At 36.6% G+C, this 25711-nt stretch overlaps 1 protein-coding gene across 5 annotated transcripts in view; it reads left to right on the forward strand.

Annotated features, from left to right (window-relative positions):
- Nucleotides 1-8004: 8004 nt before the first annotated feature.
- Nucleotides 8005-25711, forward strand: part of LOC107688320 (zinc finger protein 516-like) — a 39013-nt gene continuing 21306 nt past the window's right edge. Inside the window, exons 1-2 of one of the 5 annotated variants that reach the window (XM_016485948.1) lie at nucleotides 8005-8327; nucleotides 20688-20748. The gene's annotated coding sequence lies outside the window, so the exon portion shown is untranslated. Of the gene's footprint in view, nucleotides 8328-10317; nucleotides 10629-20687; nucleotides 20749-25711 lie in introns of those variants that run through there. The other 4 variants (XM_016485944.1, XM_016485946.1, XM_016485945.1 and 1 more) reach the window with 4 other exon arrangements.

The raw sequence follows: 25711 nt of genomic DNA on the forward strand, positions 1-25711 counted from the left end.
ATTTACAGTCTGGAGAAGTCGGCGATAGTTGCCAACTATCAGAGGCACTCTGCAGATTGGAGTTGACACATTTAATAGAAAATCGCATAGTGTATAATGGTAACAGACTCCGATTATTTAGCTTCAGAATATGATTTCATCCAGTCGGAGGATAACATGTTTGATATTTTGAGCCATGAACACAATTTGTTTTCATGGTCACGTTTCATTGTAATCGGAATGACTTGAAAGTCTGGTAGTGTGTGATCCTCAGTCGTTTACTGTATGATGGCCAGTTTTTCCTCTGTCACTATTACAAAGTCGGTTAGTGTATGATGCCCAGTGTTTTAAAATCTGTTCACATTGGTGTAGTGTATTCCAGCTTTAAAGGGATAGTTCACCCAAAATTACTCACCCTCGTGTCGTTCCAAACCCGTAAGACATTCGTTCATCTTCAGAACACAAATTAAGATATATTTGATGAAATTTGGATGAAAGAAAACAAAAATAACAAATAGTCAGCTGCCATTATAGTGTGGTGCTGCTGACATAGAACATGCATGCGCTGCACCTTGTTTACGAGCAGAGGAATGCACGCACATGCGTCGTGGTAAAGCTACTCTTCATAATGGCGGCGGACTGTCCTAGGAGAGAAAAATCATTGAATAAAGTCGATATTTTTGTTCTCTTTGTGCACAAAAAGTATTATTTTTCTTCATAAAATTATGGTTGAATCACTGATGTCACATTGACTATTTTAACGATGTCTTTACTACGTTTCTGTGCATTGACCGTGGTAGTACCCTTGCTGTCTATGGAGGGTCAGAGAGCTTTGGGATGGGATTTCATCAAAAATATCTTATTTGTGTTCCGAAGATGAATGAAGGTCTTATGGGTTTGGAACAGTGAGTAATTAATAACAGAATTTTCATTTTTGGGTGAACTATCCCTTTAACTTTTAAGTCTCTTTTTTTTTTTAGAACAACCAAAGTAGAATGTTTGGATAACATTCACAGAAAATAAATTAGTCAGCTGAGAATGTCCATGCACTGAAAGAAAAAAGATTCAAGGTGGGAACTCACACCTCAGCAAAGATTTTCTTTCTCTCACCGACACTCAACCCAGACTTTCTACAAGAAGAGTGCTACGCAGCATGTCTAATCATAAAACTACCAATCAACTTTAAAGAAAGTATCCATAACTTTAACAAAAACACCAGAACAGTCTATATCGATTCAATGACTACGCCTATCGACTATCATGTGACTATTTCCTTTCATTCAAAATCACATGATATTTCATGACTTCAAACACGCTCTTGAGATCTGGAGGGTTCACAAATGGACTTTTCTTTATACACCTGAGGACCTGTCACGGAGAATTCTTTGAACATGATACCAACACATTTTCCTCGAAGTCCAAATAAAAAGTAAAACAACGGTAAAAGAGGAGGATGTGTCAGTGGTTGCTTTGAAGAAAAAATGTTTGATCTGTTTTTGGAATATCTACATCCCTGTAACACATGAATGCTCACATAAATCCATTATTCCCTGTGTTCTGTAGCGCATGGCAACAGGTGTTTGATCATATTACTATAAACCGTGAAACACTGCCCTCCTTTGGTGTAATAATGAAGCGCACATTTAAAAAATAGTTTGCATGGGTCCTTCTGCAATATACGATATTTTATCTAATTATTTAAATAATTCACCATTCTGTAAATGTAAAGGGAAAAAAAAGTTTGAAAACAAGTAGCTTTGTCTGTTTATTGTCGTGGAAAATGGGAGGCCTCGGAATCAAAGATTGAGAAACACTGTGATGCAGTCAGTGACTGTTAACACTTTATAAGCAGGATGTCATGACTGCAATCAGCCAGTAGAGGGCAGCAGTGGCTCTAACAGAAAGAGACGAGCTTTGTTTCGATATTCAGGTCAATATTCCAAACATCCTTTTTTTAATCCCCTGACTAAGTTATTCTATCTATCTATCTATCTATCTGAACCTGCATAAAACAAGGCAGATGTGAGTAGTATTGCGGAGGCAGACTGACAGAGCTGTTTCTTCTCCTCTGGAGGCCTGGATTGGATAGCACTGAGGATCTGCCGCAGGGAGGGGGGAACTGTTGTCATGACACATCTCTCCCTAGTGGAGGAGGGGTTAAGCACTCAGGGATTTCCACCGAAGCAAGTCTCCACACCAGCCCGACCATCTGCCCGCTCCCCTGCTATCCCTCTCTATCTCTCTCTCTCAGCCCTCCCTTCCTTTCTCATTCGTCCTGCATTCTCCCTCCTCCTCGCATACATGTCCATTTCTGAGAGAGATCAGATTTGCTATTTATTAGGCCAACGTAGTGTGCTGCATTATAGAATTCATTCAGAATCTCAATTCTAATGCAAACTAAGAACCTAATACTGTCATTTTTCAAAGGTGAGAAGAGCTGCGCACATACAGGTAGCTACATGACGTCACACACATATACTGTAATTTTATGGTGTTGTTTTGTGGTTAGGAGGGACATATTCTTTCTAACCGCCAGCTTGCAGATGAACAAAACTGCCTGTTAGACAGCTGCTCTCCACTATCAGTCACCTGCGGGCACTGTTGTATTTAACTCTCTGCTATAGTCTAACATCAGCTATAACACAACTCAAATCAGGTAGCTAAGAGGGAACTTTTACTAACGTTCAGTTAAGGTTATTTCAAAGTTATGAACAAATGTTCATCAGTACACTATAATAAATTCAATTAAAAATAAAACACAAATTATTGGAGTATGTTTTACAAGAAAATACTATTTCAGTCTTTCTACCTAAAAGAATCCATGTTTAATTCAATGTGATGCTTGCTGTTTCTTTGTGTTTATTTGTAAAATTTACTAGCAATTTCTTGAATATTGTTTCTACGTCAATTTTTTTATGTTACTACTTGAAAAATGTTTTAACAAGATTTTAAAACACAATAATGGACATTAAGCAAAATTGACATTTCATTCAGAGAACATACAGACAGAACCTTTTCATAACAACTGGAATGTTAGCAAAACATGTTTGCTGGGTTGCAGCTGTTTTGTAGTCTGAGCCACAAAACCATCTATGCGACTTCAGGACACATAATAAAGCCTTGAGCGGCTGACTCCAGCCCTGGTGCTGCTCTGAGGTAATGTCATAAACATGCCAGACTAGCGTTTTCTCTACAGCCTGACAGAACAAATCTATCAGCCATTATTAGGCAGAGCTGCTGAGCAGCCATGACAAGAAAACAAACCTCTTTATTCTCTTTTCATGCTGTTTTAATAGAGTTGATCTCCTGTCCCAAAACTAATTACAGGTACAAAGAGACACTGCCAGATGAAAGCACCTATGCTTTGATGGATGATGAGTGGCGAAATAAATGTGATTTGTGCAGTAATGGACGGCGGAAGACTTTCTGCAACATCTCTAAGTTCTGTTCGGGAGTGTCAGTTGTAGTCAAGACCACCTAAACCGAGACCAAGACTAGAATGTGTTGAGACCTAGACAAGACCAAGACCAAGGCAGGGCGAGACCGAGTCAAGACGCACACCTGAAATTCTAAAAGATCCACATTTATTGCCTTAAAAAATCTAATATTTAATCAATAAATACAATTAGAATAATAAAACTCTATTTAGAGCTGTTACCAATCAAATGAAATCACTAACAAAAAAAATCATCTTTGCACTGCAGAGGTGGCACAGAAGCTGCATCTGAATTGGTACAATTACAATTGCATAAATATTGTTGAGAGTAACGTTTTAAAAAATAACATTTTGAATATAGAAATATGATGGGAAAAATAATTTAATATGAATGTCTAACTAAAACCGCAAGTTGTCTGGGTCGCGGCAAATCACTTAATGTGTGAGTCACAGAATCATTTATTCAACCGATTTGTTCAAAGCAGTTGATTCATTCAGTAACGAATCACCTCTGTGTGTTGCTTGGAAATGCAACTGTTGCTATGGATTGCTGGACTTTGTTTGGAACAACAACAAAAAAGAAAATTGTCTAAAATATAATTCACTTAATACTTCTTGTTTGTATAAAATCAATATCACACATTGCAATCGTGCTCATATTTATGAAAATGGCTCTCTTGTTCTTGTGATGTTGCTTAATATAAAAACAAGATCTCATACAAGTACTTTACACTCTAAAAAATGCTGGGTTGTTTCAGCCGAACTTTGGGTCAAATATGGACTAACCCAACTTTTGGGTTAAAAATGTAATTGAAAAATTTAACCCAACAACTGGGTTAGTCCATATTTGACCCAAAGTTGGGCTGAAACAGGCCAGCATTTTTTTAGAGTGTATTGCAATCTTATCTTCAATTTTTTAGGCATTTGTATTAATTTTGGTGAAATTTTTGACACAATTCCCCATTAAATTCTGACCGCGCACAGCAGTATCAAAATAAATAAAATTAGAAAGTTATTGATTGCATTTAAAGCAGGAAGTTTTACATCATCACATTAATGAGTTTAAATAAATCAGACAATGCACCAGCAATTTAGTGATATCCCCGCAGTTGTGGTCTTGACCGGTCTTGAAATAAAATCCCGAGTCCTTCGAGTCTGAGACCGAGACAAGACCAAGACCTTCAAAAAATGGTCTTAAGACCAGTCTTGAGACCGAGACCTGTTTTGAGTACTACAACAGTCATTGAACAAGCCTAGAATTTTTAACCATAAAGGATCCAGGCTATGAACACAAAGACTGCAGGTTCAATCACAAACTAGAAGGGGCCCTGGATAGTTACTGAGATCATCTTCTCGCTCAATACCCTTGAGCAAGGCCCTTAACCTTAAGGTGCTCCAGGGGGACCTTCCCTGCTATCAGTGCACACAAAATCTCTTTAGATAAAGAAGTATATTCGTTTAACCTGCTGTAGTATCTATTATGTTCTAACAATGGAATATTTTCCACATTATGTTTTTTGTTTAATATTATTATATGTAGTATATATTTTTCTAAAGTATAAATTTCTCCAAATAAATTCATGTTTCTTTTATATTTATATAATTATATAATATAATTGAGGCCAAAAAAAAACAAAACATTAATTCCACTGAGGAACAGAAACATATGGTAATGTTTATATTTTCTCAATTTACTGTAAATCTGTGTTAGATGAAGTTGATATTTTTCGAAATTAACATGGACAAATATTTAACCGTTATTATATTTAATGGTCAACAACTATTGTAGTGTTTCTCTTTTTTTCCTGAAGAGCAATAAATTGAAGGAAAGTCATATGTTGCTACATACCAACACTGTACCAAAGAGGGTTAAAGGCAATTAACAGAAGATTTAATGTTCTCAAGATTTAATTTATAAACATCTTGGTGGAATTTATTATGTATAATATTCTAAAAATATTCTAAAAATAACAATTTCCATAACACAATGACATTAAATGTTTTTATTTTTCATGATGACTTTGTTTTGCTATCAGTGACTAGAAAAGAGCTTTAAATAAACATTAGTTTTCGAAAAGGCAAATAAATAAAATCTTAAAAGATGTTTAGATAGTTAAAGTATTCCCAAGATTTGATTTGATGAGATTTACAGTGTTCTAAAAGAGTTTCCATCTCTTTATGACTTCATATGTTTTATTTCTGTTTCATTAGTGTCATTTGGTGACAGAAGGGCCAAATACGCTGAATCCCAAGTCTTAGAAAAAGAGACTGACTTAAAAGAATGCAGAAGTCTACAGAGAAGCTAAATGAACAATGTTTTAAAGCTGAAAAAGCAGCAGGAGGGATTTGTAAATATAGCACTCAAATGAGAGAACTCACAAAGAGTTGACCATGGTGCACCTTAATTGTCTCAAGATTCAACTCCGGTCTGCCTCTTTTTGTCTGAATAGATTAGTCTCCAGGTCAAAGTTTGGCGGGCCACCCTTCCCCCTCCCCCCGTCATGAAATATTCACCACATTCTGCTGTTGTCAAAGCAACAGGCCTGACACTGCAAATCACAAAACGGGATTAAAGCAGAGGGGTTAAGTATGTAACATGCAGGTTTGAAATGTTTTAACCAGTGAGAAACCAAAATGCTTGTGCTGGCGTGACCTATTTTTAGACTTCCTTTTCCTGCAACATTCTATACAAAACAATTCATATTCTGCTTCAGACTAGAGTAGCTGATGCCACTGATAGGCTACTATATGTCCCAGATTTAAAGTAGATGCTTCCTGTTTTACTACAGTGCCAAGAGATTGCATCAGCTACTAATGAATAGTTTTCTGATGAAACGACTCGATTCAAGTTATAAATGAGTAAATTGGGCATGTTATTCTGTTGTCTCTATAAACTGCGCAGTTGGAGGTGAACAGGAAAAGCATTCTGCATTTCTTGATGGAGCCTGTGAACTCTGACCTGCTGGAAGAACATTCGCATGCATCCTCCCCCACTCTTCAAACTAACTCTCAGAGTCAAAGTTGTTCCGCTCCACATCGCTGTGGAAAACAACAGGTTGCTGCATTCAGATCATTTCACATGTTCAATAACTAGGATGCATAAAGATCTGTAGTGCAGAGTGGAATGCAAACACTTTCTGGATCAGAATGCAAACGCCGCAAGAAAAGAAATGAGAAGAAGGTGTTCTTTGTGAGGGCAAAGTGTGTCTGCAATGCAAATACACTAGGGATACAACAGAATAGGTTGCAGGCAGACTAAATGCAAATGGTTTTAAACATTTAATGTCTTTTAAACATACTTGGGCTCAACTGTATCCCCCTTTTCATGCTCCTGTAAAAAAAACAAAAAAAAAACACCAAATATTTAATTTAAGCCACAGAGCTTTATTTTATTTAACATGTGATAATTTATACTCATCCTTTCCCCCTTGTGTGTGAGGTTTTGTGTGTGCCTGAGAGGAATCGAGGGGTGAAAGAATTCAGAATTGCCCTTCCCCCACAACCAAAAAATCCATCGACTCTCGCTCACAGACTTCCATCTCAAAAACAAGCCCTTAAAAGGGTGCCAGTCCCAGATACCACAAATGAGGCCTAATTTTACCACACTAATTGTCAAACATACTCGTAAGATGATTAGAAAGGATGAAGGATGTATAATAATAGAAAATATTATAGAAAATGTGAGAGAAAAGTGATCAAAACAGGCGTTGTTAGGCTGGCAGCTGTGCCGTTCAATAATTGCGCGAATGCGTTGATTAATGATCAAAGCTGTGGGCTAGAGGTAGTGTGGCTGGTGGTTAATGACAGGGTGAGTCTGGGATTAAATATGAGATGGGTAAATGGAGATGAGGGAGTCAGGTTGCATGTCTTTTCAGACCTACTGTTCATCACTGGAGCATTGTGAGTGGCCGAGGGGCACTGGGGCCCAGCGGCAGCCACAAGCGACAGCTGTCACAGCCTCTGGTGAGAGCCACTAATGACCACTCTTCACATAGGTGTCCTGCAACAGCTCCAGCCAAACAGCTACTGCATTATCCACTTCTGCATGGCAGGCCTGAAAGTTATGGGTAACACTTTACTTGAAGGGGTGTGCATAAGACTGACATGGCACCTTCATAATCATGACACGACACATGTCATGAATATGAAGGAGGTTTTATGCATGTTTATGACAACTGTCATTAAGTGTAATTCGCTCAGTTATGTCATTTTTAATGCAAATATGACATTATTTGACCTAACCCTAACCTAACCCTACCCCTACCCTTACCCCTAACCATAGCCCATAACAAAGACATCTCAAACAGTCATCTTTGCATTAAAAATTACATAACTGAGCGAATGACATTATTTTGTATTATTTATTTATTTATTAAGCTAGTTAGTATAATGAAATATGTTTTATTACCTAGGCTAAGACAAAGAACCAGAACCAGACCCTGACAAAATAAATAAAAAAGGAGCGTCACATCCTTGACCCAATAGCCTATTTTATGTTTTTCCAAATCATTTTTATTATAACCCTAAACTGTCGGTCATCAAACATTATCACTTTGTATGCCAGCAGGCAGAGATTAAGTGCTCTGAACACCAGAGCTCTGCATCACCCAACTTTATGCTGAACAAACAATAGTCATTGAAAGAGGGAGGAACCATTGCCGCTCCAGGTGTCGCACCAAACACACGGGGCACTTCGCTGTCGATCCGTCTCGATCTGGATCAACGTCGCTCGATGTCGTCACATTGTTTCCTCGATCTACAAACCTAGACGATCAGATCGCTTTGATCGCTATTTCAACGCTGAAGTCATTTGGAAACTGCGGATGCCACTCAATTTGTCATCATCTCGGAGAGTCACCTTGCGTTTGTGCCGTTGCCCCACAACTTCATTACGTCATTTTTATGTACCGAGGTAAGTTTCGAATCGAATTCTGAGAAATAATCGATCATAAAAACTAGGATCGCCTAATCTTTTGTCTTAATAATAGTTCGCTACTTTGAAGGGATTGGACGGGGAGATTTCGCTTGGGTTTTCTGGCGTGATGTGAATAGGCATTGTTTCAGCGTTGGTCTAATTGAGATTAGATTAAGATTAGAGATCAGTCTATTGGCAACTCACTCTAAACAATAGTCGCACACTGAATGATTGCTTTCTTTAGTGTAGATAGCAGTACATAAAGCCTATGGTGTCGCACTCATACAGTAGCCTATATAACCGCTGCCATAACCCATTCTGTTTGTCCATGCGCTATTTTTAGGAAGTTTCTCTTCTGACGAGTTTTAACCATCGAACCATCTGTATAGGTTCTGTATAGTTGTATGATTCCGAATCCTCCTGACTATTTCATAATTCCATTAACAAGCTTTTTTTGGTAGGCTACTTCTGAGGAAGAAATGTTTGGAAACAATAAATTCTTATCGTAGGCTATACTGCACTCAGCAGTCTGTTGCTGATGAGATCGAGGAAATCATTTTAGATTTCTGCATAAAATGTAGCCAATAACAAATCAGAAATAACAACACATTTCTGGCAAAGGGTGTGTTTACTCAGACATTTAATGAGTTTTCACAGACTTTTTAAAGTGGGGGCAATCCAGACTGTGTCTCTTATATAAAATATGAAACAAACAAAACTAAGGGTAACAATTGATTTTCATTTTTTTTTACCTATATAAAATATAATGATCGCAACTGTAAGTATTTGTGGTTTAGGTAAAACGAGGCAGATTAAAGTGCTTTTGATTCACTAAAAAGAACTGGCTCATAAGAGTAATTCGTTTGGGAATCATACCACACCGGTTAGGCCTACTCTGTATGCTTTTGATTTACTATAAAGAACAGGCTCATAAGAGAGTCGTTCGTACAGTGATTGCGTTGTCCAGTGTTGCCAGTTTAGCTACTTTGTAGCTAGATTTAGCGACTTCCCCGCCCCTTTTGAGACTTTTTAAAAAAGTTTAGGGACAATAGCAACTGCTTGGACAAACCTTATCTAAGTTCTCATCTTGCCCACTGATCTACGTTCATCTTTATATAGATCAGTGAATTTGCCATTGTGATGTCATCTAGTGACATTTAGCTACCAGTTTTAGCTACTTTCAATTGAAAGCAGTTTGCAACACTGGCCTATGTTTTTGATTCATTATAAAAAAAGCTGCTGTTTGTTTCACGATGTACGTTCAGTATGTTGGTATAAACAACACTTAACACAGTCAGACCAGCGGTGTTCCATGAATACACGGTCAAAAATCGACTGGCGTGAAAATCATTCTGTTCCGTAATTGTTAAACGGAACCCATTCTTAAGCACCGGTTCTCGTTTCCCAACTTTATTCCCAACTCTAATGTTAACAGCTTTTGAGCTGGCATGCAGAGGTGTCGTGTATATTTTAACTTAACTTTAAGGCGTCTTTGACGCCAAATGTAGCCTATTTACTTTAATGTGTTCTTGACAATGCAGCTATAACGACCAGCATATTTTATTCACTCTTTACTCCTGTTAATTTAACAACAGCCGCGTCATGCATTTTACATCGCGTACAAATGCATTTTTGTTCTAATTGTTATTATTTGAACTATAAACCCAAAACTCATCCAGGCTCAGGGAAACAGCACATTTAAATAGGCCTAATAAACTTGTTGATGCAGAGCAACACATGATCCATCACTGAAAACCAATTATTTTAGATGGAAAAAACATGCCAGGCAATTAGGATTAAATTAGGTTATCAGCTATCTTCCATCATCCTATTGATTTTTTTCAACATGATTATTTAAAAAAATATCCTACATATCTATTATTAGACATTATTTTTTTTTTTAAATACAATACAAAATAGCGATCAGTGGCTTCGGATTGTCTTAAATCTAAACCCTTACTTTGAGAGCTATTACAGTCTAGGGCAGGGTTTTGGTGCTTGACTTTTTTTTTTGTTTTGTTCAGTTTTTTTTCCTCCCCTCTCCCTGAAAGCTTGTCGGATGCTTGTCAGTTCGCATTTAGCTTACCATTATCAAGGCTCAAAGCCTTTAGAGGACGACGGACTGCGATTTACAGGGAATTTTTGGATAACGGTCCTGTTGAATTGGGATCTTACCTATGCGGAGATAAGGAATATGTGAATGAAGCATTTGAAAAGCAGCAGAGGATGTTCGTGCTTTCTAAAGAATGTGCAAGACTGATCTTCCACATGAGGACACTTAATAAATAAAAACATATGGTAAGACATTTTACAGTTATAAAACGTAATCAAACTAATTGGTATGTAATGTGCAAGACTGATCTTCCACATGAGGACACTTAATAAATAAAAACATATGGCAAGACATTTTACAGTTATAAAACGTAATCAAACTAATTGGTATGTATACTAATTATAGTATGTTTTGATTATACAGTATTTGATTCTGTAGTATACTTTGATTAGTAAACAACTATGTCCAGTTTCTAAACTATGTCTAAAGTTGAGAAACTAGTTATAATCTCAAGGGTTTTATTAGAGGGTTTAATTGCTACTAGCTCATGCTCTTTAAGTTTACATATAAGGAAGGTTACTTATTTATTGTGCTCATTAGTTTGGATACAAACTGTTTAACTGGTTTTGGTGATGTTTGATAATGATAATGAGGAGAATGAAGGGGAGGAGGGTGATATGTGTATGCATTGTCATTATCACGACTGTCATGGTGCCAAAGAACATCTGCTCGTGTGAAGCTGAAAGTTCATGTGACGATCAAATAAGCTGAGGGAGGTTTTGTGGTAAATGACACAACAGGCATATGAAGGGCTCTCTTGTTGTATTATTAGGTGAATTTGCTGGCATAAGGGCTGTTGGGGGGCTGCTGCTGGGATGGCGTCAGCACACTAGTTAATACCCCTTTGCTTTGTGATGAGGGGTCTGTTTCTGACTAAAATGACTTTGAATGGGATCAATAGTTTGAGCTTTCTTTTGTCTGTAGGAGTGTGTGCCTATTAGCTTCACTGTTTTACATATATTGTGATAGTAGGTTTCATGTGGGTATACTGTACATGTAAAATACTGTAAAGAAATACACACTCAAAGTAACAACTGCATACTTTACTGTGTTTACTAACTTCTTAGTTGTCAAGAGGCAGCCATAGATTAAAAAAAGATGACACTAAACACTACAGTTATTCTAGTGTTCTGCCGATAAACAAAAACCTTAAACTTGCAGCAGTGGTGGGAAATATTTGCATGGGCCTTTGCTAAAGTCACTTCCCGTTTATGTGCAGCTGGTTACTGTGCTCAGCCTCAATGAAGCAGGTTGTTTACACGGCTTCGGTTCATGCACTACACACCTTTTGACAGTGCAAATCAAAAGCATGTTCATTCGGGAATGAGTGAGTGGGTGTTGTACTGCTTGTTTGAGTTGTGAAGAGACCTAAGCAACCTATGAACTGTGACTGTTCTGAGATGTAAGGAAAAGTGATAAGATGTTCTGTGCTTGTTTTGTTCTCCATCTGAAAAGGGCCAGGGGGCTTGGGTTCAAACATTTAAATGTCGAAAGATGTGGGATTTTCGGATTTCAAGACTTCAAGGCAATCCTTTTCTGTGAATGAGAATGCAATGAAGAGCTTTTTTAAAAAATGTAAATGTTTACGACACTCCTTTAAAATAAAGGTTCTTTATTAGCATTTATGGTTCCATGAAGAACCTTTAACATCCATGGAACCTTATCATTGGACAAAAGGTTCATTATATTGGAAAAAGATTAGATTATTAAAATGTTCTTCACCTTAACACTTCTATGGCATAGCTGCAAAACTACGCCGTTTGGAACCTTTATTATTAAGGGTGCAACGGAACATTTCCGTTGCATAAAAGGTTATTTATAATTAAAAAACGTTCTCAGGATTATTAAAATGCTCTTATTAAGAAAAAAAATGGTTCTTTAAAGAACTGTTTCTTTGGACTTGATGGTTCTTCTATCGTATTGCTACAGAATCCCCCTTTTGGAACCAATATTTTTAAGAGTGTCTATCTAGAATAAGCAGCATGTTGCATATTATTTGATCTTTCAAATTAGGGCTGCACAATTAATCGAATTTCTAATCGTGATTACAATTATGGATGCCACAATTACGTAATCGTTCAAAGCGGCAATTAATCGTTCAAAGTCCACTTATGTTATTCTGCGTGCTTAAGATGCGTTTTTTTCTTTCTACATGTTATCTTAAGGGTTTTTCCCATTATTTTAATTTTAGTTTTAGTATAACATTATAATACCATTCATATTTTTACTTTTTATAATTTAAAGAAGAAACCAATCCGATGTATAGTTGACATTTGAGGCTTAATACTATAGAAAAGCACTAAAAGTTTTTCAGTTAGAGTGTTTCAGCTTGTTTATTTTCATATAAACATACGGCATGCAGTTGCATCAAACAATGGTATAAACATCATTCAATGTAAATTGTGATAATCGTAATTAATAATCGCAATTACAATTTCAAGGGAATAATCGACAATTATGAATTTTGTCGTAATCGTGCAGCCCTATTTCAAATATATCCAACACACTGCACAAGTATCTGGTCTTAATTTGACATGTCCATTTGTCACCAGACTATTTTCACTGTGGTTTATGGCTTGAACTTGTGTTGACCTTGCAAAGTTGACCCTAGTCGTCCCCTCGACATTCAGCTATGACTTAACAAGCATTTTCAGTTCTCTCACAACCCCTAATAGCTCAAGATCCGCTGGCTGGAGGAAGGGACCATTAACGTTATCAGTGGCTTTGAGTACAGGCAGTGCGGAGGCTAAAACAAAAGGCACAAGGGGGGCATTGTGAAGGATCAGCAGTAGATTACTGGAATTCGTTTTCCATGGCCTGAATAAGCTTCTAGTTCCCCCATCTGGACACATGAGAAAAGCTTACATTTGCAACTTTAATATTTTAATGCTATTGTTATACTGAAGCAATTTGAGGCTGCTTAGCCATTAGTGTCATTTGGATTCAAAAGACGTAATAACGGGCGTCGCAAATGTAAGATACTTTTGGTGAAGTGTGCGCAGTAATGTTTTATGATGCGTTCTGTTGATTATTAAAACATTCATAGCAGGGGAAATAGATTTTATGAGTTGACTTTATTGCTACAGTATGCATAATTTGTATTATAGCATGTCACAAAGCTGTTAAATGTTTCATTGCTGCATCATTACCTCTCATTGCTCATTAAATCAAACATACACATACAGGAATAGATAGATGAGAGAGAGGGCTGGAGGATTTGGTCATGCATATGTCATCGACTGGAGCAGTTTTACCTGTTGTGGATTAATTTGAATAACTGTCTGTTTGATAAACAGCTGACTGTTGGACATTCAGTCTAATGGAATCATAATCAGGAAAATGGCTTCAAGGACACACACACAGAGTTCAGTTTGAGAGACAAAGTCAGTTGCTATTTATCCTCAGGGAAATATCCATACATTTTCTGAATTCTCACCATTGTGGTCTTAATCCACCTTTGGTTTGAATTATGGAGAGTATGTTAAATAAAATGTGCAGTTGTTACCTTAAAGGGATAATTCACTCAAAAATTAACGTTTTGTTGTCATTTACTCACCTTCATGTCATTTAAACTGTCTTTTTTTCTGTAGAACATAGCTGATGTTAGGCAGAATGTCTGAGCCTCGCTTTTCCATACAATAAAAGTGAAAGGGGACTGAGGCTACTAAAAAAACTACCAAAATCTAAAACTACTAAAAAAGCATTGTAAAAGTAGACACATGACTTGTGCACTATATTCCAAGTCATCTAAAACTATACATTAGCTTTGGTTGATGAAAAGACTGAATTTTGGTCACCATTGGTCACCATTCACTTTCATTGTATGGAAAAGAGCAGCTTGGATATTCTGCTATAACTTATTTAAAGTGATAGTGATCCAAAATGAAAAAAAAAAATTCTGTCATCAGTTACTCCCCCTCATGTCATTCAAAACCTGTATGACTGACTTTTGTGGAGCACAAAAGAATGTATGTTGAAGAATGTTGGTATACTTTCAGGTCCTACTTTAAAAAAAAAATTCTGTCATCAGTTACTCCCCCTCATGTCATTCAAAACCTGTATGACTGACTGTTGTGGAGCACAAAAGAATGTATGTTGAAGAATGTTGGTATACTTTCAGGTCCTACTGAGTATGAACAAAATCAGAAATGGGAGCTGAAACTGTTTGGTTATCAATACTCTTCTCTAAGTATCCTCTTCTGTGTTCCACAGAAAAAAAAATCATACAAGTCTGGAATGACATGAGGATGAGTAAATTATGACAGAATTGACATTTTTGATTGACTATCCCTATAAGTCACACAGGCTTGGAATGACATGACGGTGAAAATATTTTCATTTTTGGGTGAACTGTACCTTTAAGGAGCTATTTCTACATCATATTTCTAAATCGTATTCTTCACTTGAATAAAAACAAATAATTTAGATGTTACTACAAGAAGCACATTTTCAGGTTATGTTTGTAGTGTTGTATCTGCTAACGTACTAGCATTAGATTAGACATGACATTTACACCAGTTGTCATAGAACCTGTCAAGTTCCAAGCAAGTTGTGCTAAGGCATCTAAACGTGATAATTATGGTGAATTTGACTACATCTTAACTGACAACACAGCCGAGATGACTAATGAGTTTGCAAATAAAATAACTTAATGAGTTGCCAAATACTTGTTAATGTGCACCCTCTAGACAGACGAACAGACACACGCTCCTATTGAGTGGTGTGTTATATGTCTTCATTGCTCCTCCTGGCCATCTGATGGGGAGCTGGCACCACGGCCCAACAGCTCCAACACGTGTGGTCAGCATGTGGGTGGTAATCCCTCTATTAGGGTAATCTGCTCAAACCACCAATCAATAAAGAGCATGCCCATCCTCCATCAAAGCCCTGTAACACGCAAAATTAGGGCTGAAGAAAAATTATTTCATCACCGAGATTAAGTACAGCTGAGGGGGAGGAGAGACTGCATGAAGAATTTAATTTGCAGAGTTAAGACGTCCAGGTTAAGACTGAACAGATGTCTTCCTAAATTGGTTGATATTTATTTGATTATATACCTATTTGTGCTTTTTGTTTGTTTTTGATTAGACAGTAAATGGTCTGTGTTTTATAGTAAATACAGTGTTAGTTGCATACAGTTGTTCCGAAAAATCTTTGGACACTTAAGTCACACTTAAAGATGTATTAAAGGGGTCATGAACTGCCTTTTTTATTATTTTGTAAAGTTCTCTGAGGTCTACTTATAATGTTAAGATTTTTACATCAAAAAACACCATAATTTAGAAGTAATAGGCTAATTTTCTGTCCTGTTTTGACCCCCCTCATCAGAACGCTCTGTTTGAATAGACGTGGTGGATTGTAGACTCAGAAGTAAACACCCACTGCTATTATTAGCTAATAGTTGTGTATGTTTGACAGCCTACATCCTTCATAGATGGATCCAGTCGGCACAGCATCGTCTTTTAGTTTCAATCCTTCTGAAAATCCTGCATCGAATTGTGCCTTGTTTGTAAACGAAACCATGGTGAAATGAATTGAACAAAGGACCAAGTTCTTACTGATGTGGGCTGCGTTTCTAAAAAGCATCGTAAGCCTAAGTTGATCGTAGCTCCATTGGTTTCAATGGGTCTACGATGTACTTAAGCTTACGATGCTTTTGGGAAACGCATCTGTTATCAGTAAGATCTTCATTAAAAATAAAGTTCATCCACTCTTTCCTAATGTTAGGATCAGAAGGAAGGCAATGCACAACGCCTTGTCTTCGGAGCCATCTTTATCGTTTGGTTTCTGCATAGACCTGCGTTTGTCTCTCGTTATTTACCCACTACATGCGTGAATCGGTGGGCGGGGCTAAACAGGCAGTGATGTAGAAGCAGGCGTTGATCTTCCTCTGCGGAGGCGGGGTTTAACCACACTATTACGTCATAAAGTGGCACATTCCACAGCCTGTTGTTTTGGCAGATTGGCTTCAATATAAGCTGTTTTTAGACTAACGAGAAAGTTTTGAGTTCTGAAACTTACAGGATGTTGTTATAGTACAATGATCTCTTATGTCAAAAGGTCAAGGGAATTTTGATTTCTCAGTTCATGACCGCTTTAATGTCATTGCATTATATAGTACATATTAAACCAAGTGCATATATTTATTTTAAAATAAATGCACTTTTAAAAGCACTTTTCAAGCTAAATATTCATAAAAGAATTATTTGGACATGTTCAGGTTGCCTTAATTAAAAAAAATACAAAGGAAAACTTTAGCATCATTTGTTTTGCCACTTGGTTTGTAAAATGCAATCAAATGAATACATTTTGAAATATATTTATGTGTCCAATTTTCATATATAGTATAAATAATATGGAATTAAATAAAAATAAATTAAATAGTGATTAATAGTTCTTAAATTAATAAATGTTATTTTATTTATTTATTAAGCAAATATTTATTTATTTATTATTAAAAAAGGTCATTCCACTTCATATTAGAGTAATTATATTTTGTAATTGTGTTTTCATTTATGGCATTATGGCCTCAACTGTCATAGCAAGGTAAACTAGCTGTACTTGTTTTTCTGGAGTGTTTAAGTGAGAATACCTAATATGCCTGTGTGTTGTTTTATATGTACACAAACAAATACTATCTGTATATATATATATATATATATATAAACAAATAATACTCTAAACCAGAAGTTATTTAAATTACTGCAGAGCCCTTATTTTTTTATTTAGTAATGCTGACTGATCAGCATCACCCAGCATAGTGGGAAAAACAGGCTGGTGATGTCATTACTGTAAATTGCTCGCAGTAATACGAACAAATGTGTTTTGAGCATAAAAACTGTTTTGGAATTATTGTATCCAGAATTTGGTGTGTATCAGCTGTGTTGGGCGTGCATAATGCCCTGTGTCTGGTGGAGGGCTTGGCACATGGGTGAGCTGGCAGCAGCGGGCAGAGAGAGAGAGAGACAGAGAGAGCTAAGCAGGGCACAGCGTTGGCACTAGAGAGCACAACAAGTGATGGCAGTGTGTATCTTCCTGTCCAACGTTCCAACAGGAACAGGTTGGTACTGTATACTGCACACATCCCGGTTTTTGACCATGACCTCACTGCCATCATGTCCAGTATATAGTTAGAAGAGTTTTTTCTGAACCATTGCCAGAGCCTTTGTCCTTTTAAAGGGATGGATTACTCAAAAATCTTATTTATGCAGTGCACCCTTATGTTGTTCCAAACCTGTATGACATTCTTTTTACTGTGGAACACAAACGTGGATTGTTTTATGATGTGCAAACTTGCATTTTTTTTAATGAAAGTAAATGACGACTGCCGTTATAAAGATCCAAATGATGAAAAAGGAACATAAAAGAAGCTTATAATCTATATTGTCATATTTACTGAAAATCCTTCTCTGAATGATTTATGGTGCTTTCTTTTCATGGTTTTAAGACTGATGGCTTTGGTCCTCATTCACTTTCATAATATGGAAAAGACCAGCCCAGATTTTCTTCTAAAATTAATCTTTTTTTTTGTTGACAGACAGAAAGTCATATGATTGTAGACAGCATGACATTGAGTAAATAATAACATACACTACTGTTCAAAAGTTTGGGGTCAGTAAGATTACAATTACTATTTTTTAATTATATATTTATTTTTAGAATGTAATACTTTTATTCAGCAAGGATACATTAAATTGATCAAAAGTGACAGTAAGGACATTTAAAATATTACAAAAGATTTTTACTTCAAATAAATGCTTAACTTTTGAACTTTCTATTCATAAAATAGTCCTGAAAAAAATCCACAAAAATATTTATTAGTACAACTGTTTTCAACATTCATAATAAATAATAAATGTGTCTTGAGCAGCAAATCATGATTTCTGAATGATCATGTGACACTGAAGACTGGAGTAATGACTGTTGAAAATTCAGATTTGCCATCACAGGAATAAATGATGTAAATATATATTAAATTGGAAAATAGTTATTTTTAAATTTTAATAATATTTCACAAAATAAATGTTTTTGCTGTCATTTTTTTCAAACTTCTTACCAACCCCAAACCTTTGATCTTACTGATCCTAAACATTTGAATGTGCAATTAGTGTAATTCTTCTTCTTGTGTGAACTGCCCAGTTTATGTGTGCCTTAGCCTCACTGCAGCATAAACAACCATATTAAACTAAGACCAGACCTTTCCAGACTATAGCAATGCTGAAAGACTGATCATATGATACCATGAAAGGCCAAATTAGACTAGACCATACCAAACCAAACCTGGTTAAACCAGATCATGTTATACAATTAGAACATAATACTTCTCCAAACCACAGCACATCAAGCCATATCAATGCCACACTAGACCAAACCGACTATACTACACTAAGAACCAGACCAAAGCCCTTTATGATACTTTATTCAGTAGTGCATAATCACACAATGTCTAACAAATGTTCCATTTGAGATTATAGAAACAAGTCATTGTTGCCTTTGGCTGGAAACCACACAAACAGTTGTGGTGACTCCACCCTTAGACAGAACTGAAACGGCTCTTTTTCTCTTGAGCTTGTAATGCAAACCAATGCAAACCCAATCTGACTGATAAAGTCACAAGGAATTTTAATAACAGTTTCACATGAGTAGTTTATATTGCGCTTCTGGCTTGGATTCATTTTGTAAACTGTTTAGGTCAGATTCTTATATCTAAACTTGCCTTGCTTGTTTTGTTTTAGTTGTTTACTCTCGTGCTTACTATTAGTGACATGGCCATAACCATCATAACTAACCTCAATGTTTAGATTAGTGATCAACAAATTTTTTTTAAAATAGTTGACTCTTAAAACGATAGTTCACCCAGAAATGAAAATTCTGTCATAATTTACTCACTCTTGTGCTGATCTAAACTTGTATGCATTTTTTATCTTTTTGTTGAACCCACAAGAAGATCATTTGAAAAAAGGTAGCTGCTATTTTTTGAATCTATAAAACAACATCGGACCCCATTGACTTTCACTGTCTGCGCAAAAACAGCTGTAACATTCTTCAAATTATCTTTTGTTTTCAGCAGAAGTAATAAAGTCGTAGTTGCAATCTTTGGTTTGAAGGAAAACATCAACAAGCTGTGCAGTTCTTCACTTGATTTATGGAAAGTTTAAACTTCAGCAAAGACAAACATTCAGCTGGTCTGGGATTTGCATTTCACCATCAGACACTTTTATTTTTTTTTGAGGGCACTTAAACTGATTACTTAAAAATGACATTTTATAAGACCGCAAGCAAATGTCCTACCGTATCATACGCTATACAGTACTGTACCGTAGTTCTATATATGACATTAAACTGCACTATCATACACTATATCTAATAGCTGTTGCTATTTAAAGCACAGCTATTACTAAGTCAGTAGAACCTTATCAGAGGGTTGTTTGAGTAACTGAGGTATTTGTATACGAGTATCACATTCTTTGTTCACTGATCTGATTTCAAGGATTCCATGTTCTGTCAAAGCAGTGGTGAATTTGCTCTTCTCTTTACGCAGTTCTCCCCTCTGTATTTTAGAAACTTGCTAATAGTGTCTCGTCTCTCTGGAGATGTCCCTGTTGTGCTTTTTCCTGTGGACTGATTGCATGTGGATTTCATCTAATTGGATCCTGAGGATGTCAAGGCCTTGCTGCTGTAAATTATTCAGAGTCTGGTTTGTCTGTAAAACAACATGTAGAAAAGCACAGCACGTTATATCTTCTTCTGTATACTTTGTATTTAATGCAGCTAAATATTAGATGTCGCTTTGACTGATCGTTGCTTTAAAAATACATGCATGTATACATTATTTTGAAAGGAACGTGATCGTATGGGGAAGGGCAAGTATGTCTTGGTCATATGGGTGGCCAATGAGTTGTATGAATGATATTACATTTGTTTCTTGCACATTTCGCAACACTTTCAAGGTGGAACGTCCAGTAAGAGGTGCTAAAAGTGTTTTCAGTTTTATCCAAAACCGATCATTAAGAATGTGACCCACTGGTTGTTCTACGTATTACAGCAATTCGAAAATAATATTTCCAGTGAGTGGTGCTGAAAGGTTTATGCTCTATCGCGTTTGAAAATAACACCACCTACACTAAATTCTACCCTAAACCTAACCGATAGTGTTAACAAATGCAAACATGAGACAAATGCTGAGGCAACCACACCATTTTATCTTAAATCTACAAGTCTATATGTTTTTTTATGTTTCACAGGACTTGCACCCAAGTGTTCTACAAGTGCAGTTCTACAACAGCAAGTGCAGTGTTGTACCAGGTGAGCTACCGAGCAAGTTTACTATTTCAGAAAAGCCATACATGTGGAGCTGGTTATGTGATACAAACATTGAAATGTGTTAGTTTACAAATCATGCACTAAAAGTGTTTTGAAGTCATAATAACATAGTGCTGTGCAACGAAAGGCACAAAAATAAGTGTTCATTAATCGATAATCTACCCCTGTAATCACAATTTGTGTGAACAAGAATGAAAAGTCATTGGTGTTTTAGTACCACTAGTGTTCATTTCAACTGGAAACTGCAGTGACTTGTATGTATAGGTACATTTTTGTGCTTGTGTGGTTGGAAATATTAGCAAATTTCAGCTTCCCCAACAGCTTTTCCTCTGAGAAATAGCTCAGAGATTATTAATAGCTCAAGCTCAAGGGAATTCATTTATTGAGAAAATAAAGCTAGCATTCAGTGCCAAACCTCTCTTATCCAATACAGTGCAACCCTTCTGTTCGAATTACTCAAGTTGTTGAAGTCTGAGTTTCTAGTACATTTTTGCAAGTGCATGCTTGTATTTCCAGTAACACAAGAAGGCCTTCAGAAAACTCTTGTTTAAAAAACAAAACAAAACAAAACTCTCTTGTGAGTAGAGCTATTGCAAACTGTTGTACCTGAAATCACTATGTTGTCTGTTGTGCTATAAAAAGTGGAATCAAAACACCTAGTTGTCTGGGCATCCATTTTTGTTTGAAGGGAGATACAATAATAAATTCTTTTGGTTTATGAATATTTATGAAGCTTTATGAACTAACAATTTGCAGCATTTATTTTGTACAGTATTTTACATTAACATTTTTAACATTAAAATTTATACTTTTAGTTAATGCATTGTTTATGTAGCATTGTTATTTATTGAAACCTAGAGCACTGCATCTAAAGAACTGACAGAAGTATTATACTTATAATTCCTTGACAAGCCTAAGTCTTAACCCTCATCACATGATACACTGTATATATATAATTCATCTCAGCAGTCAGTGCTGCTGGTCCCCTAAGGGCAAAACTCTTTTACAACCGTTTTTTTTTTTTGTATCATGCCAAGTGATAGTAGCACTTCTCTCACACTTCACCAAGTCTGTTTAAAGAGGTTCAGGGAGATCAGTTGAATGAAGACTGTGGTCTGAAGAAGGACGCTGGCAGCTTTAGTTCACTTCCTTTGGGGTGACTGGGATTAAAGGGTGTAATCCACCTCGTTTTGGCACCAGACGTCCAGCTGGACTGACCTCAAATCCCAGAGATCCCGATATAACAGATCGCTCAGTGAGGGGTGCGCTCAACACCATTTTGATCAGACAAGAGCCAAAACGTTAAATTTTATAACCTTGTAATTATAATATTTTGTAATATAATATTAATAATATAATATAAAAAAAATTTCAATACTATTTGAATACTATTACTAATATATATTCAAATATGATAATAGTAACTTTATAAATTTAACCTATGAATGTATCAAGACAATTAAGACAAGTTAAAAAAGGTCCCACTTAGGGCTGCACGATAAATCGAAATGGAATCAAGATCGCGATTCTCGCGATTCTGCGATTGTCATGATTATCTTTCAGTGAAGCACGGTTCTGTGATCAGATTCAACGTGACTAATAAACACACGACTACTACGATATACGGTTTATCGGAGTTCTTATTATTATAATTTTAATTAAAATAAAGTATATTTATAATGCAATGCCTTTATCACTGCTTAAATACTATGAAATATGTTGCGTGCCTTATTCTGTGTAAGAAGCCATATCATCTCACAGAAGGATTTATTTCAAACACTCGACTGACGTTATGAAGTGAGTTTGGAGTAAAAATATGTTATTAAATGTGGTATTTTCACATGCTTTCAGATGGAGCAGCATTTACTTCACAGAGCCGTAGTTCACTGAGAAGCTATGCAAACAGCTGTCATTATCGCGAACGATTTCTTCGATTTCAGAATCGCGCAATAAAATCGCGATTTTTTTTTTTGCGTAACTTGTCAATTAACTACAGCTATGTGTAGTAAATTCTGCTCCATCTGAAAGTATGTGATGATGATTTCCTGCTGATTACAGAACCGGCTTTACTAACAAAATCCGCATAACAATCGCATTCGATTAATCGTGCAGCCCTAGTACCACTTTAGGTGTCGTTTAATAAAACTAGACTAGAGAGAGACTTTCCTGTTTATTTACGAGCGATCAGTAACACTGAGTGTATTGCCTCTGATTTCTCACATATTGTGTTGTATATTTGTCAGCGAGAGTGAAGCTTTTCTCTGGAGGGTGAGAGTTGGGCGTCCTCTCTGCCGATCCATCAAAATTCCAGCTATTGTTGTGCTCCAGTGGTTGCTCTATAAACAGGAATTGAGACCTCTCATCAGAGCAAAGGCTTCCTGCTGTAATGACACCACACATGCATACACGTGTTCTTATTCCCTCTGGTTACATGTATACTAACACACACACACATAACCACACCAGCCTCCTCCTCCCACCACCTCGCACACACATATATGCACACATACCAGATGGGAGATGAGTGTGACGGGGGGGGTTTCATTAAAAAGAGACAGATCTTCTCTTACCAGAACATGAACTCGCAAAAGAAGAACAGAGAAGAGGGAGGGAAAGAGAGCGATTGAGATGGCTTTCATGGTGTTAGATTACCTGCCCTCCTCTGAACTAACCAGAGTGAGAGAAACCAGCCGTTTTAAGAAACTTGAGCTTGTTCAGAGACTGTGACGATGACCTTAAAGCATAGATTCATATTCTTTAATGTATTAACCCCCTGATGCATAAAATTAATACTGTAATAAAAAAAACATGCTTAATGGTTATTTTTACTTCCAGTAATAAATTAAAATATATATATATATTCTTTTATTTGGTTATTTATTTTTAATATTCATAAAGGATTCACAAAAGAGAACAGAAACTTTATTTTCTTCCAAACTATTAAAAATATGATGTAAAAATAATCAGTCTTTCTTAATAGTTCTTTGTGCTACAAACCAAGTATTAGATTCTGTCCACTGCAATAGATGATAATTCTACTTGGTGCATCACCACTTTCGTCCTATTTCGAATTTATGTTGTCATAAATTAAAAAATAAACACAATGATTTTCATATAAAATGATGGGGTCACAAAGGTATTTTGATGTAAGATCACACCCTGAATGGTCAAAAATGGCAATTAAATATCAGTTAAATGCTGTGGACATCGTGCACCAGAGCTTTAAGGTTTATTGCACTTTATAGGAGAAATCCAATCCCTAAAAATGAACATTTTCAAGATCTGCTCCAGGTATTTCTTTGACGATGTAAATATCACTATTACTATTGCTCAAACATGGACCTCTAACCTAGAGTATTCGCTTATATTTCAGCCACAGGCTGAATAATAGCTCAAATAGTGCTCTATTACTTTTCTAAGCACTCAGATGTACGATTTTCACCTTATAGAAAGAGCGACAGACTCATTTAGGAAGCAGAATGTTATAGACTTGGGGGACAGTTCTTTTGACTTGAATGGGTAAGCAACCACCTAGCAACAGCCCAAAACACCTTAGCAACCTGACGCCCTAGCAACCAACCACAAAACTGTACAGCTGCATCATGGTGGCTTACCCCCCTGCACAGGCAAGCGCCACTCATATTTTCAGAAAATATTCACATCTTCAGAAAATATTAAAAGCGTATTTACATTAGTCTTTAAATACTAGCCTCTTCTCAGAGTTCTGGTATAATAAACAGTATTTGCAGGGTGAGAGTTATCGCGGTGTGAACTGAACATTAATAAATAAATAGCTGGAGAGACAATACTTTGAAGGCCATGAGAAGGACATCTGGCTGCCCTGCAAGCTCTAACCGAGCGACCGTGATCACGTCTCTCGCCAAGGACGCAGATATACTTACGGAGGCCAGACGGTTCTGAGTAAGAGTGTCCCACTTGGGCTGCCATCAAGGTCAATAAAGCATACAGGCGGTGGAGGGATGAGCTGTGCTGTTTGAAAGTGTATATAATGCAAGAATTGATCGAATGTTGTGCTTATAGCTTGTTTTGGATGCTTTTTTGACAGTTTCATGAGTAAATGATGACAGAGTTTAAATTTTTGTGTAAACCATCCCTTTAAGAAAATGATTTTTGCTGTTCACTGCATCTTTATTAGGACTCTGCCAAATATGGGTCAAATCTAAAAGCATGAGCAGCATGATCATCTGGTGATGGTCTGGCAACCCAAAGCCAGGCATTTAACCCTGAGTTTCCCCAGGGGGCTACACAGAAGCCCCTACAGTCAAAAATCGCTCACCCTCCGGCTATAAACCCAGTGAAGAGGTTTAGGTTGCTTTGTGCCATAACATATGCTGTACGTAAGATGAAACATTGACATGGTTTACAGAGTTTTGAATTGAACTCAAAGAATGACCCACATTAGCAGCCTTTGTTTTGTTCCATATTTATTCTGTTTTACCTTCATTTGTTGAGAAAGTGTGTGCAAAAAAGAGGGGGAATGAGAGACAAAAAAGAGAGTGGGAAAGAGAGTCTGAGCTGGCCTTACCATGATTTACATTTACATTTAGTCATTTTGCAGACGCTTTTATCCAAAGCGACTTACAATTTGGGGATACATAAAGCGATTCTTCTTAAAGAGGCAAACAGATACAGGAAGTGCTTGTAATACCAAGTTTCTAGACATTGTTCAAATAAGTACAAGCTAGAAAGAGAAGGAATAAATAAAGAGAGAGAAATTTTGATGATGATGATGATGAAATCAAGTAGCTTCGAAAGAGATGAGTTTTGTCGCTTGAAAATTGTCAGGGATTCAGCATTCCGGATAGGGGTGGGAAGATCGTTCCACAAGCCAGGAATGGTGAACGAGAATGTTCTGGAAAGTGATTTTGAGCCTCTCTGTGATGGTACCACGAGGCGTCGCTCACTAGCGGATCTCAGACTTCTG

Source organism: Sinocyclocheilus anshuiensis, unplaced genomic scaffold (genome assembly GCF_001515605.1).
Source record: "Sinocyclocheilus anshuiensis isolate Anshui unplaced genomic scaffold, SAMN03320099.WGS_v1.1 scaffold209, whole genome shotgun sequence".
Taxonomy (NCBI): Eukaryota; Metazoa; Chordata; class Actinopteri; order Cypriniformes; family Cyprinidae; genus Sinocyclocheilus; species Sinocyclocheilus anshuiensis.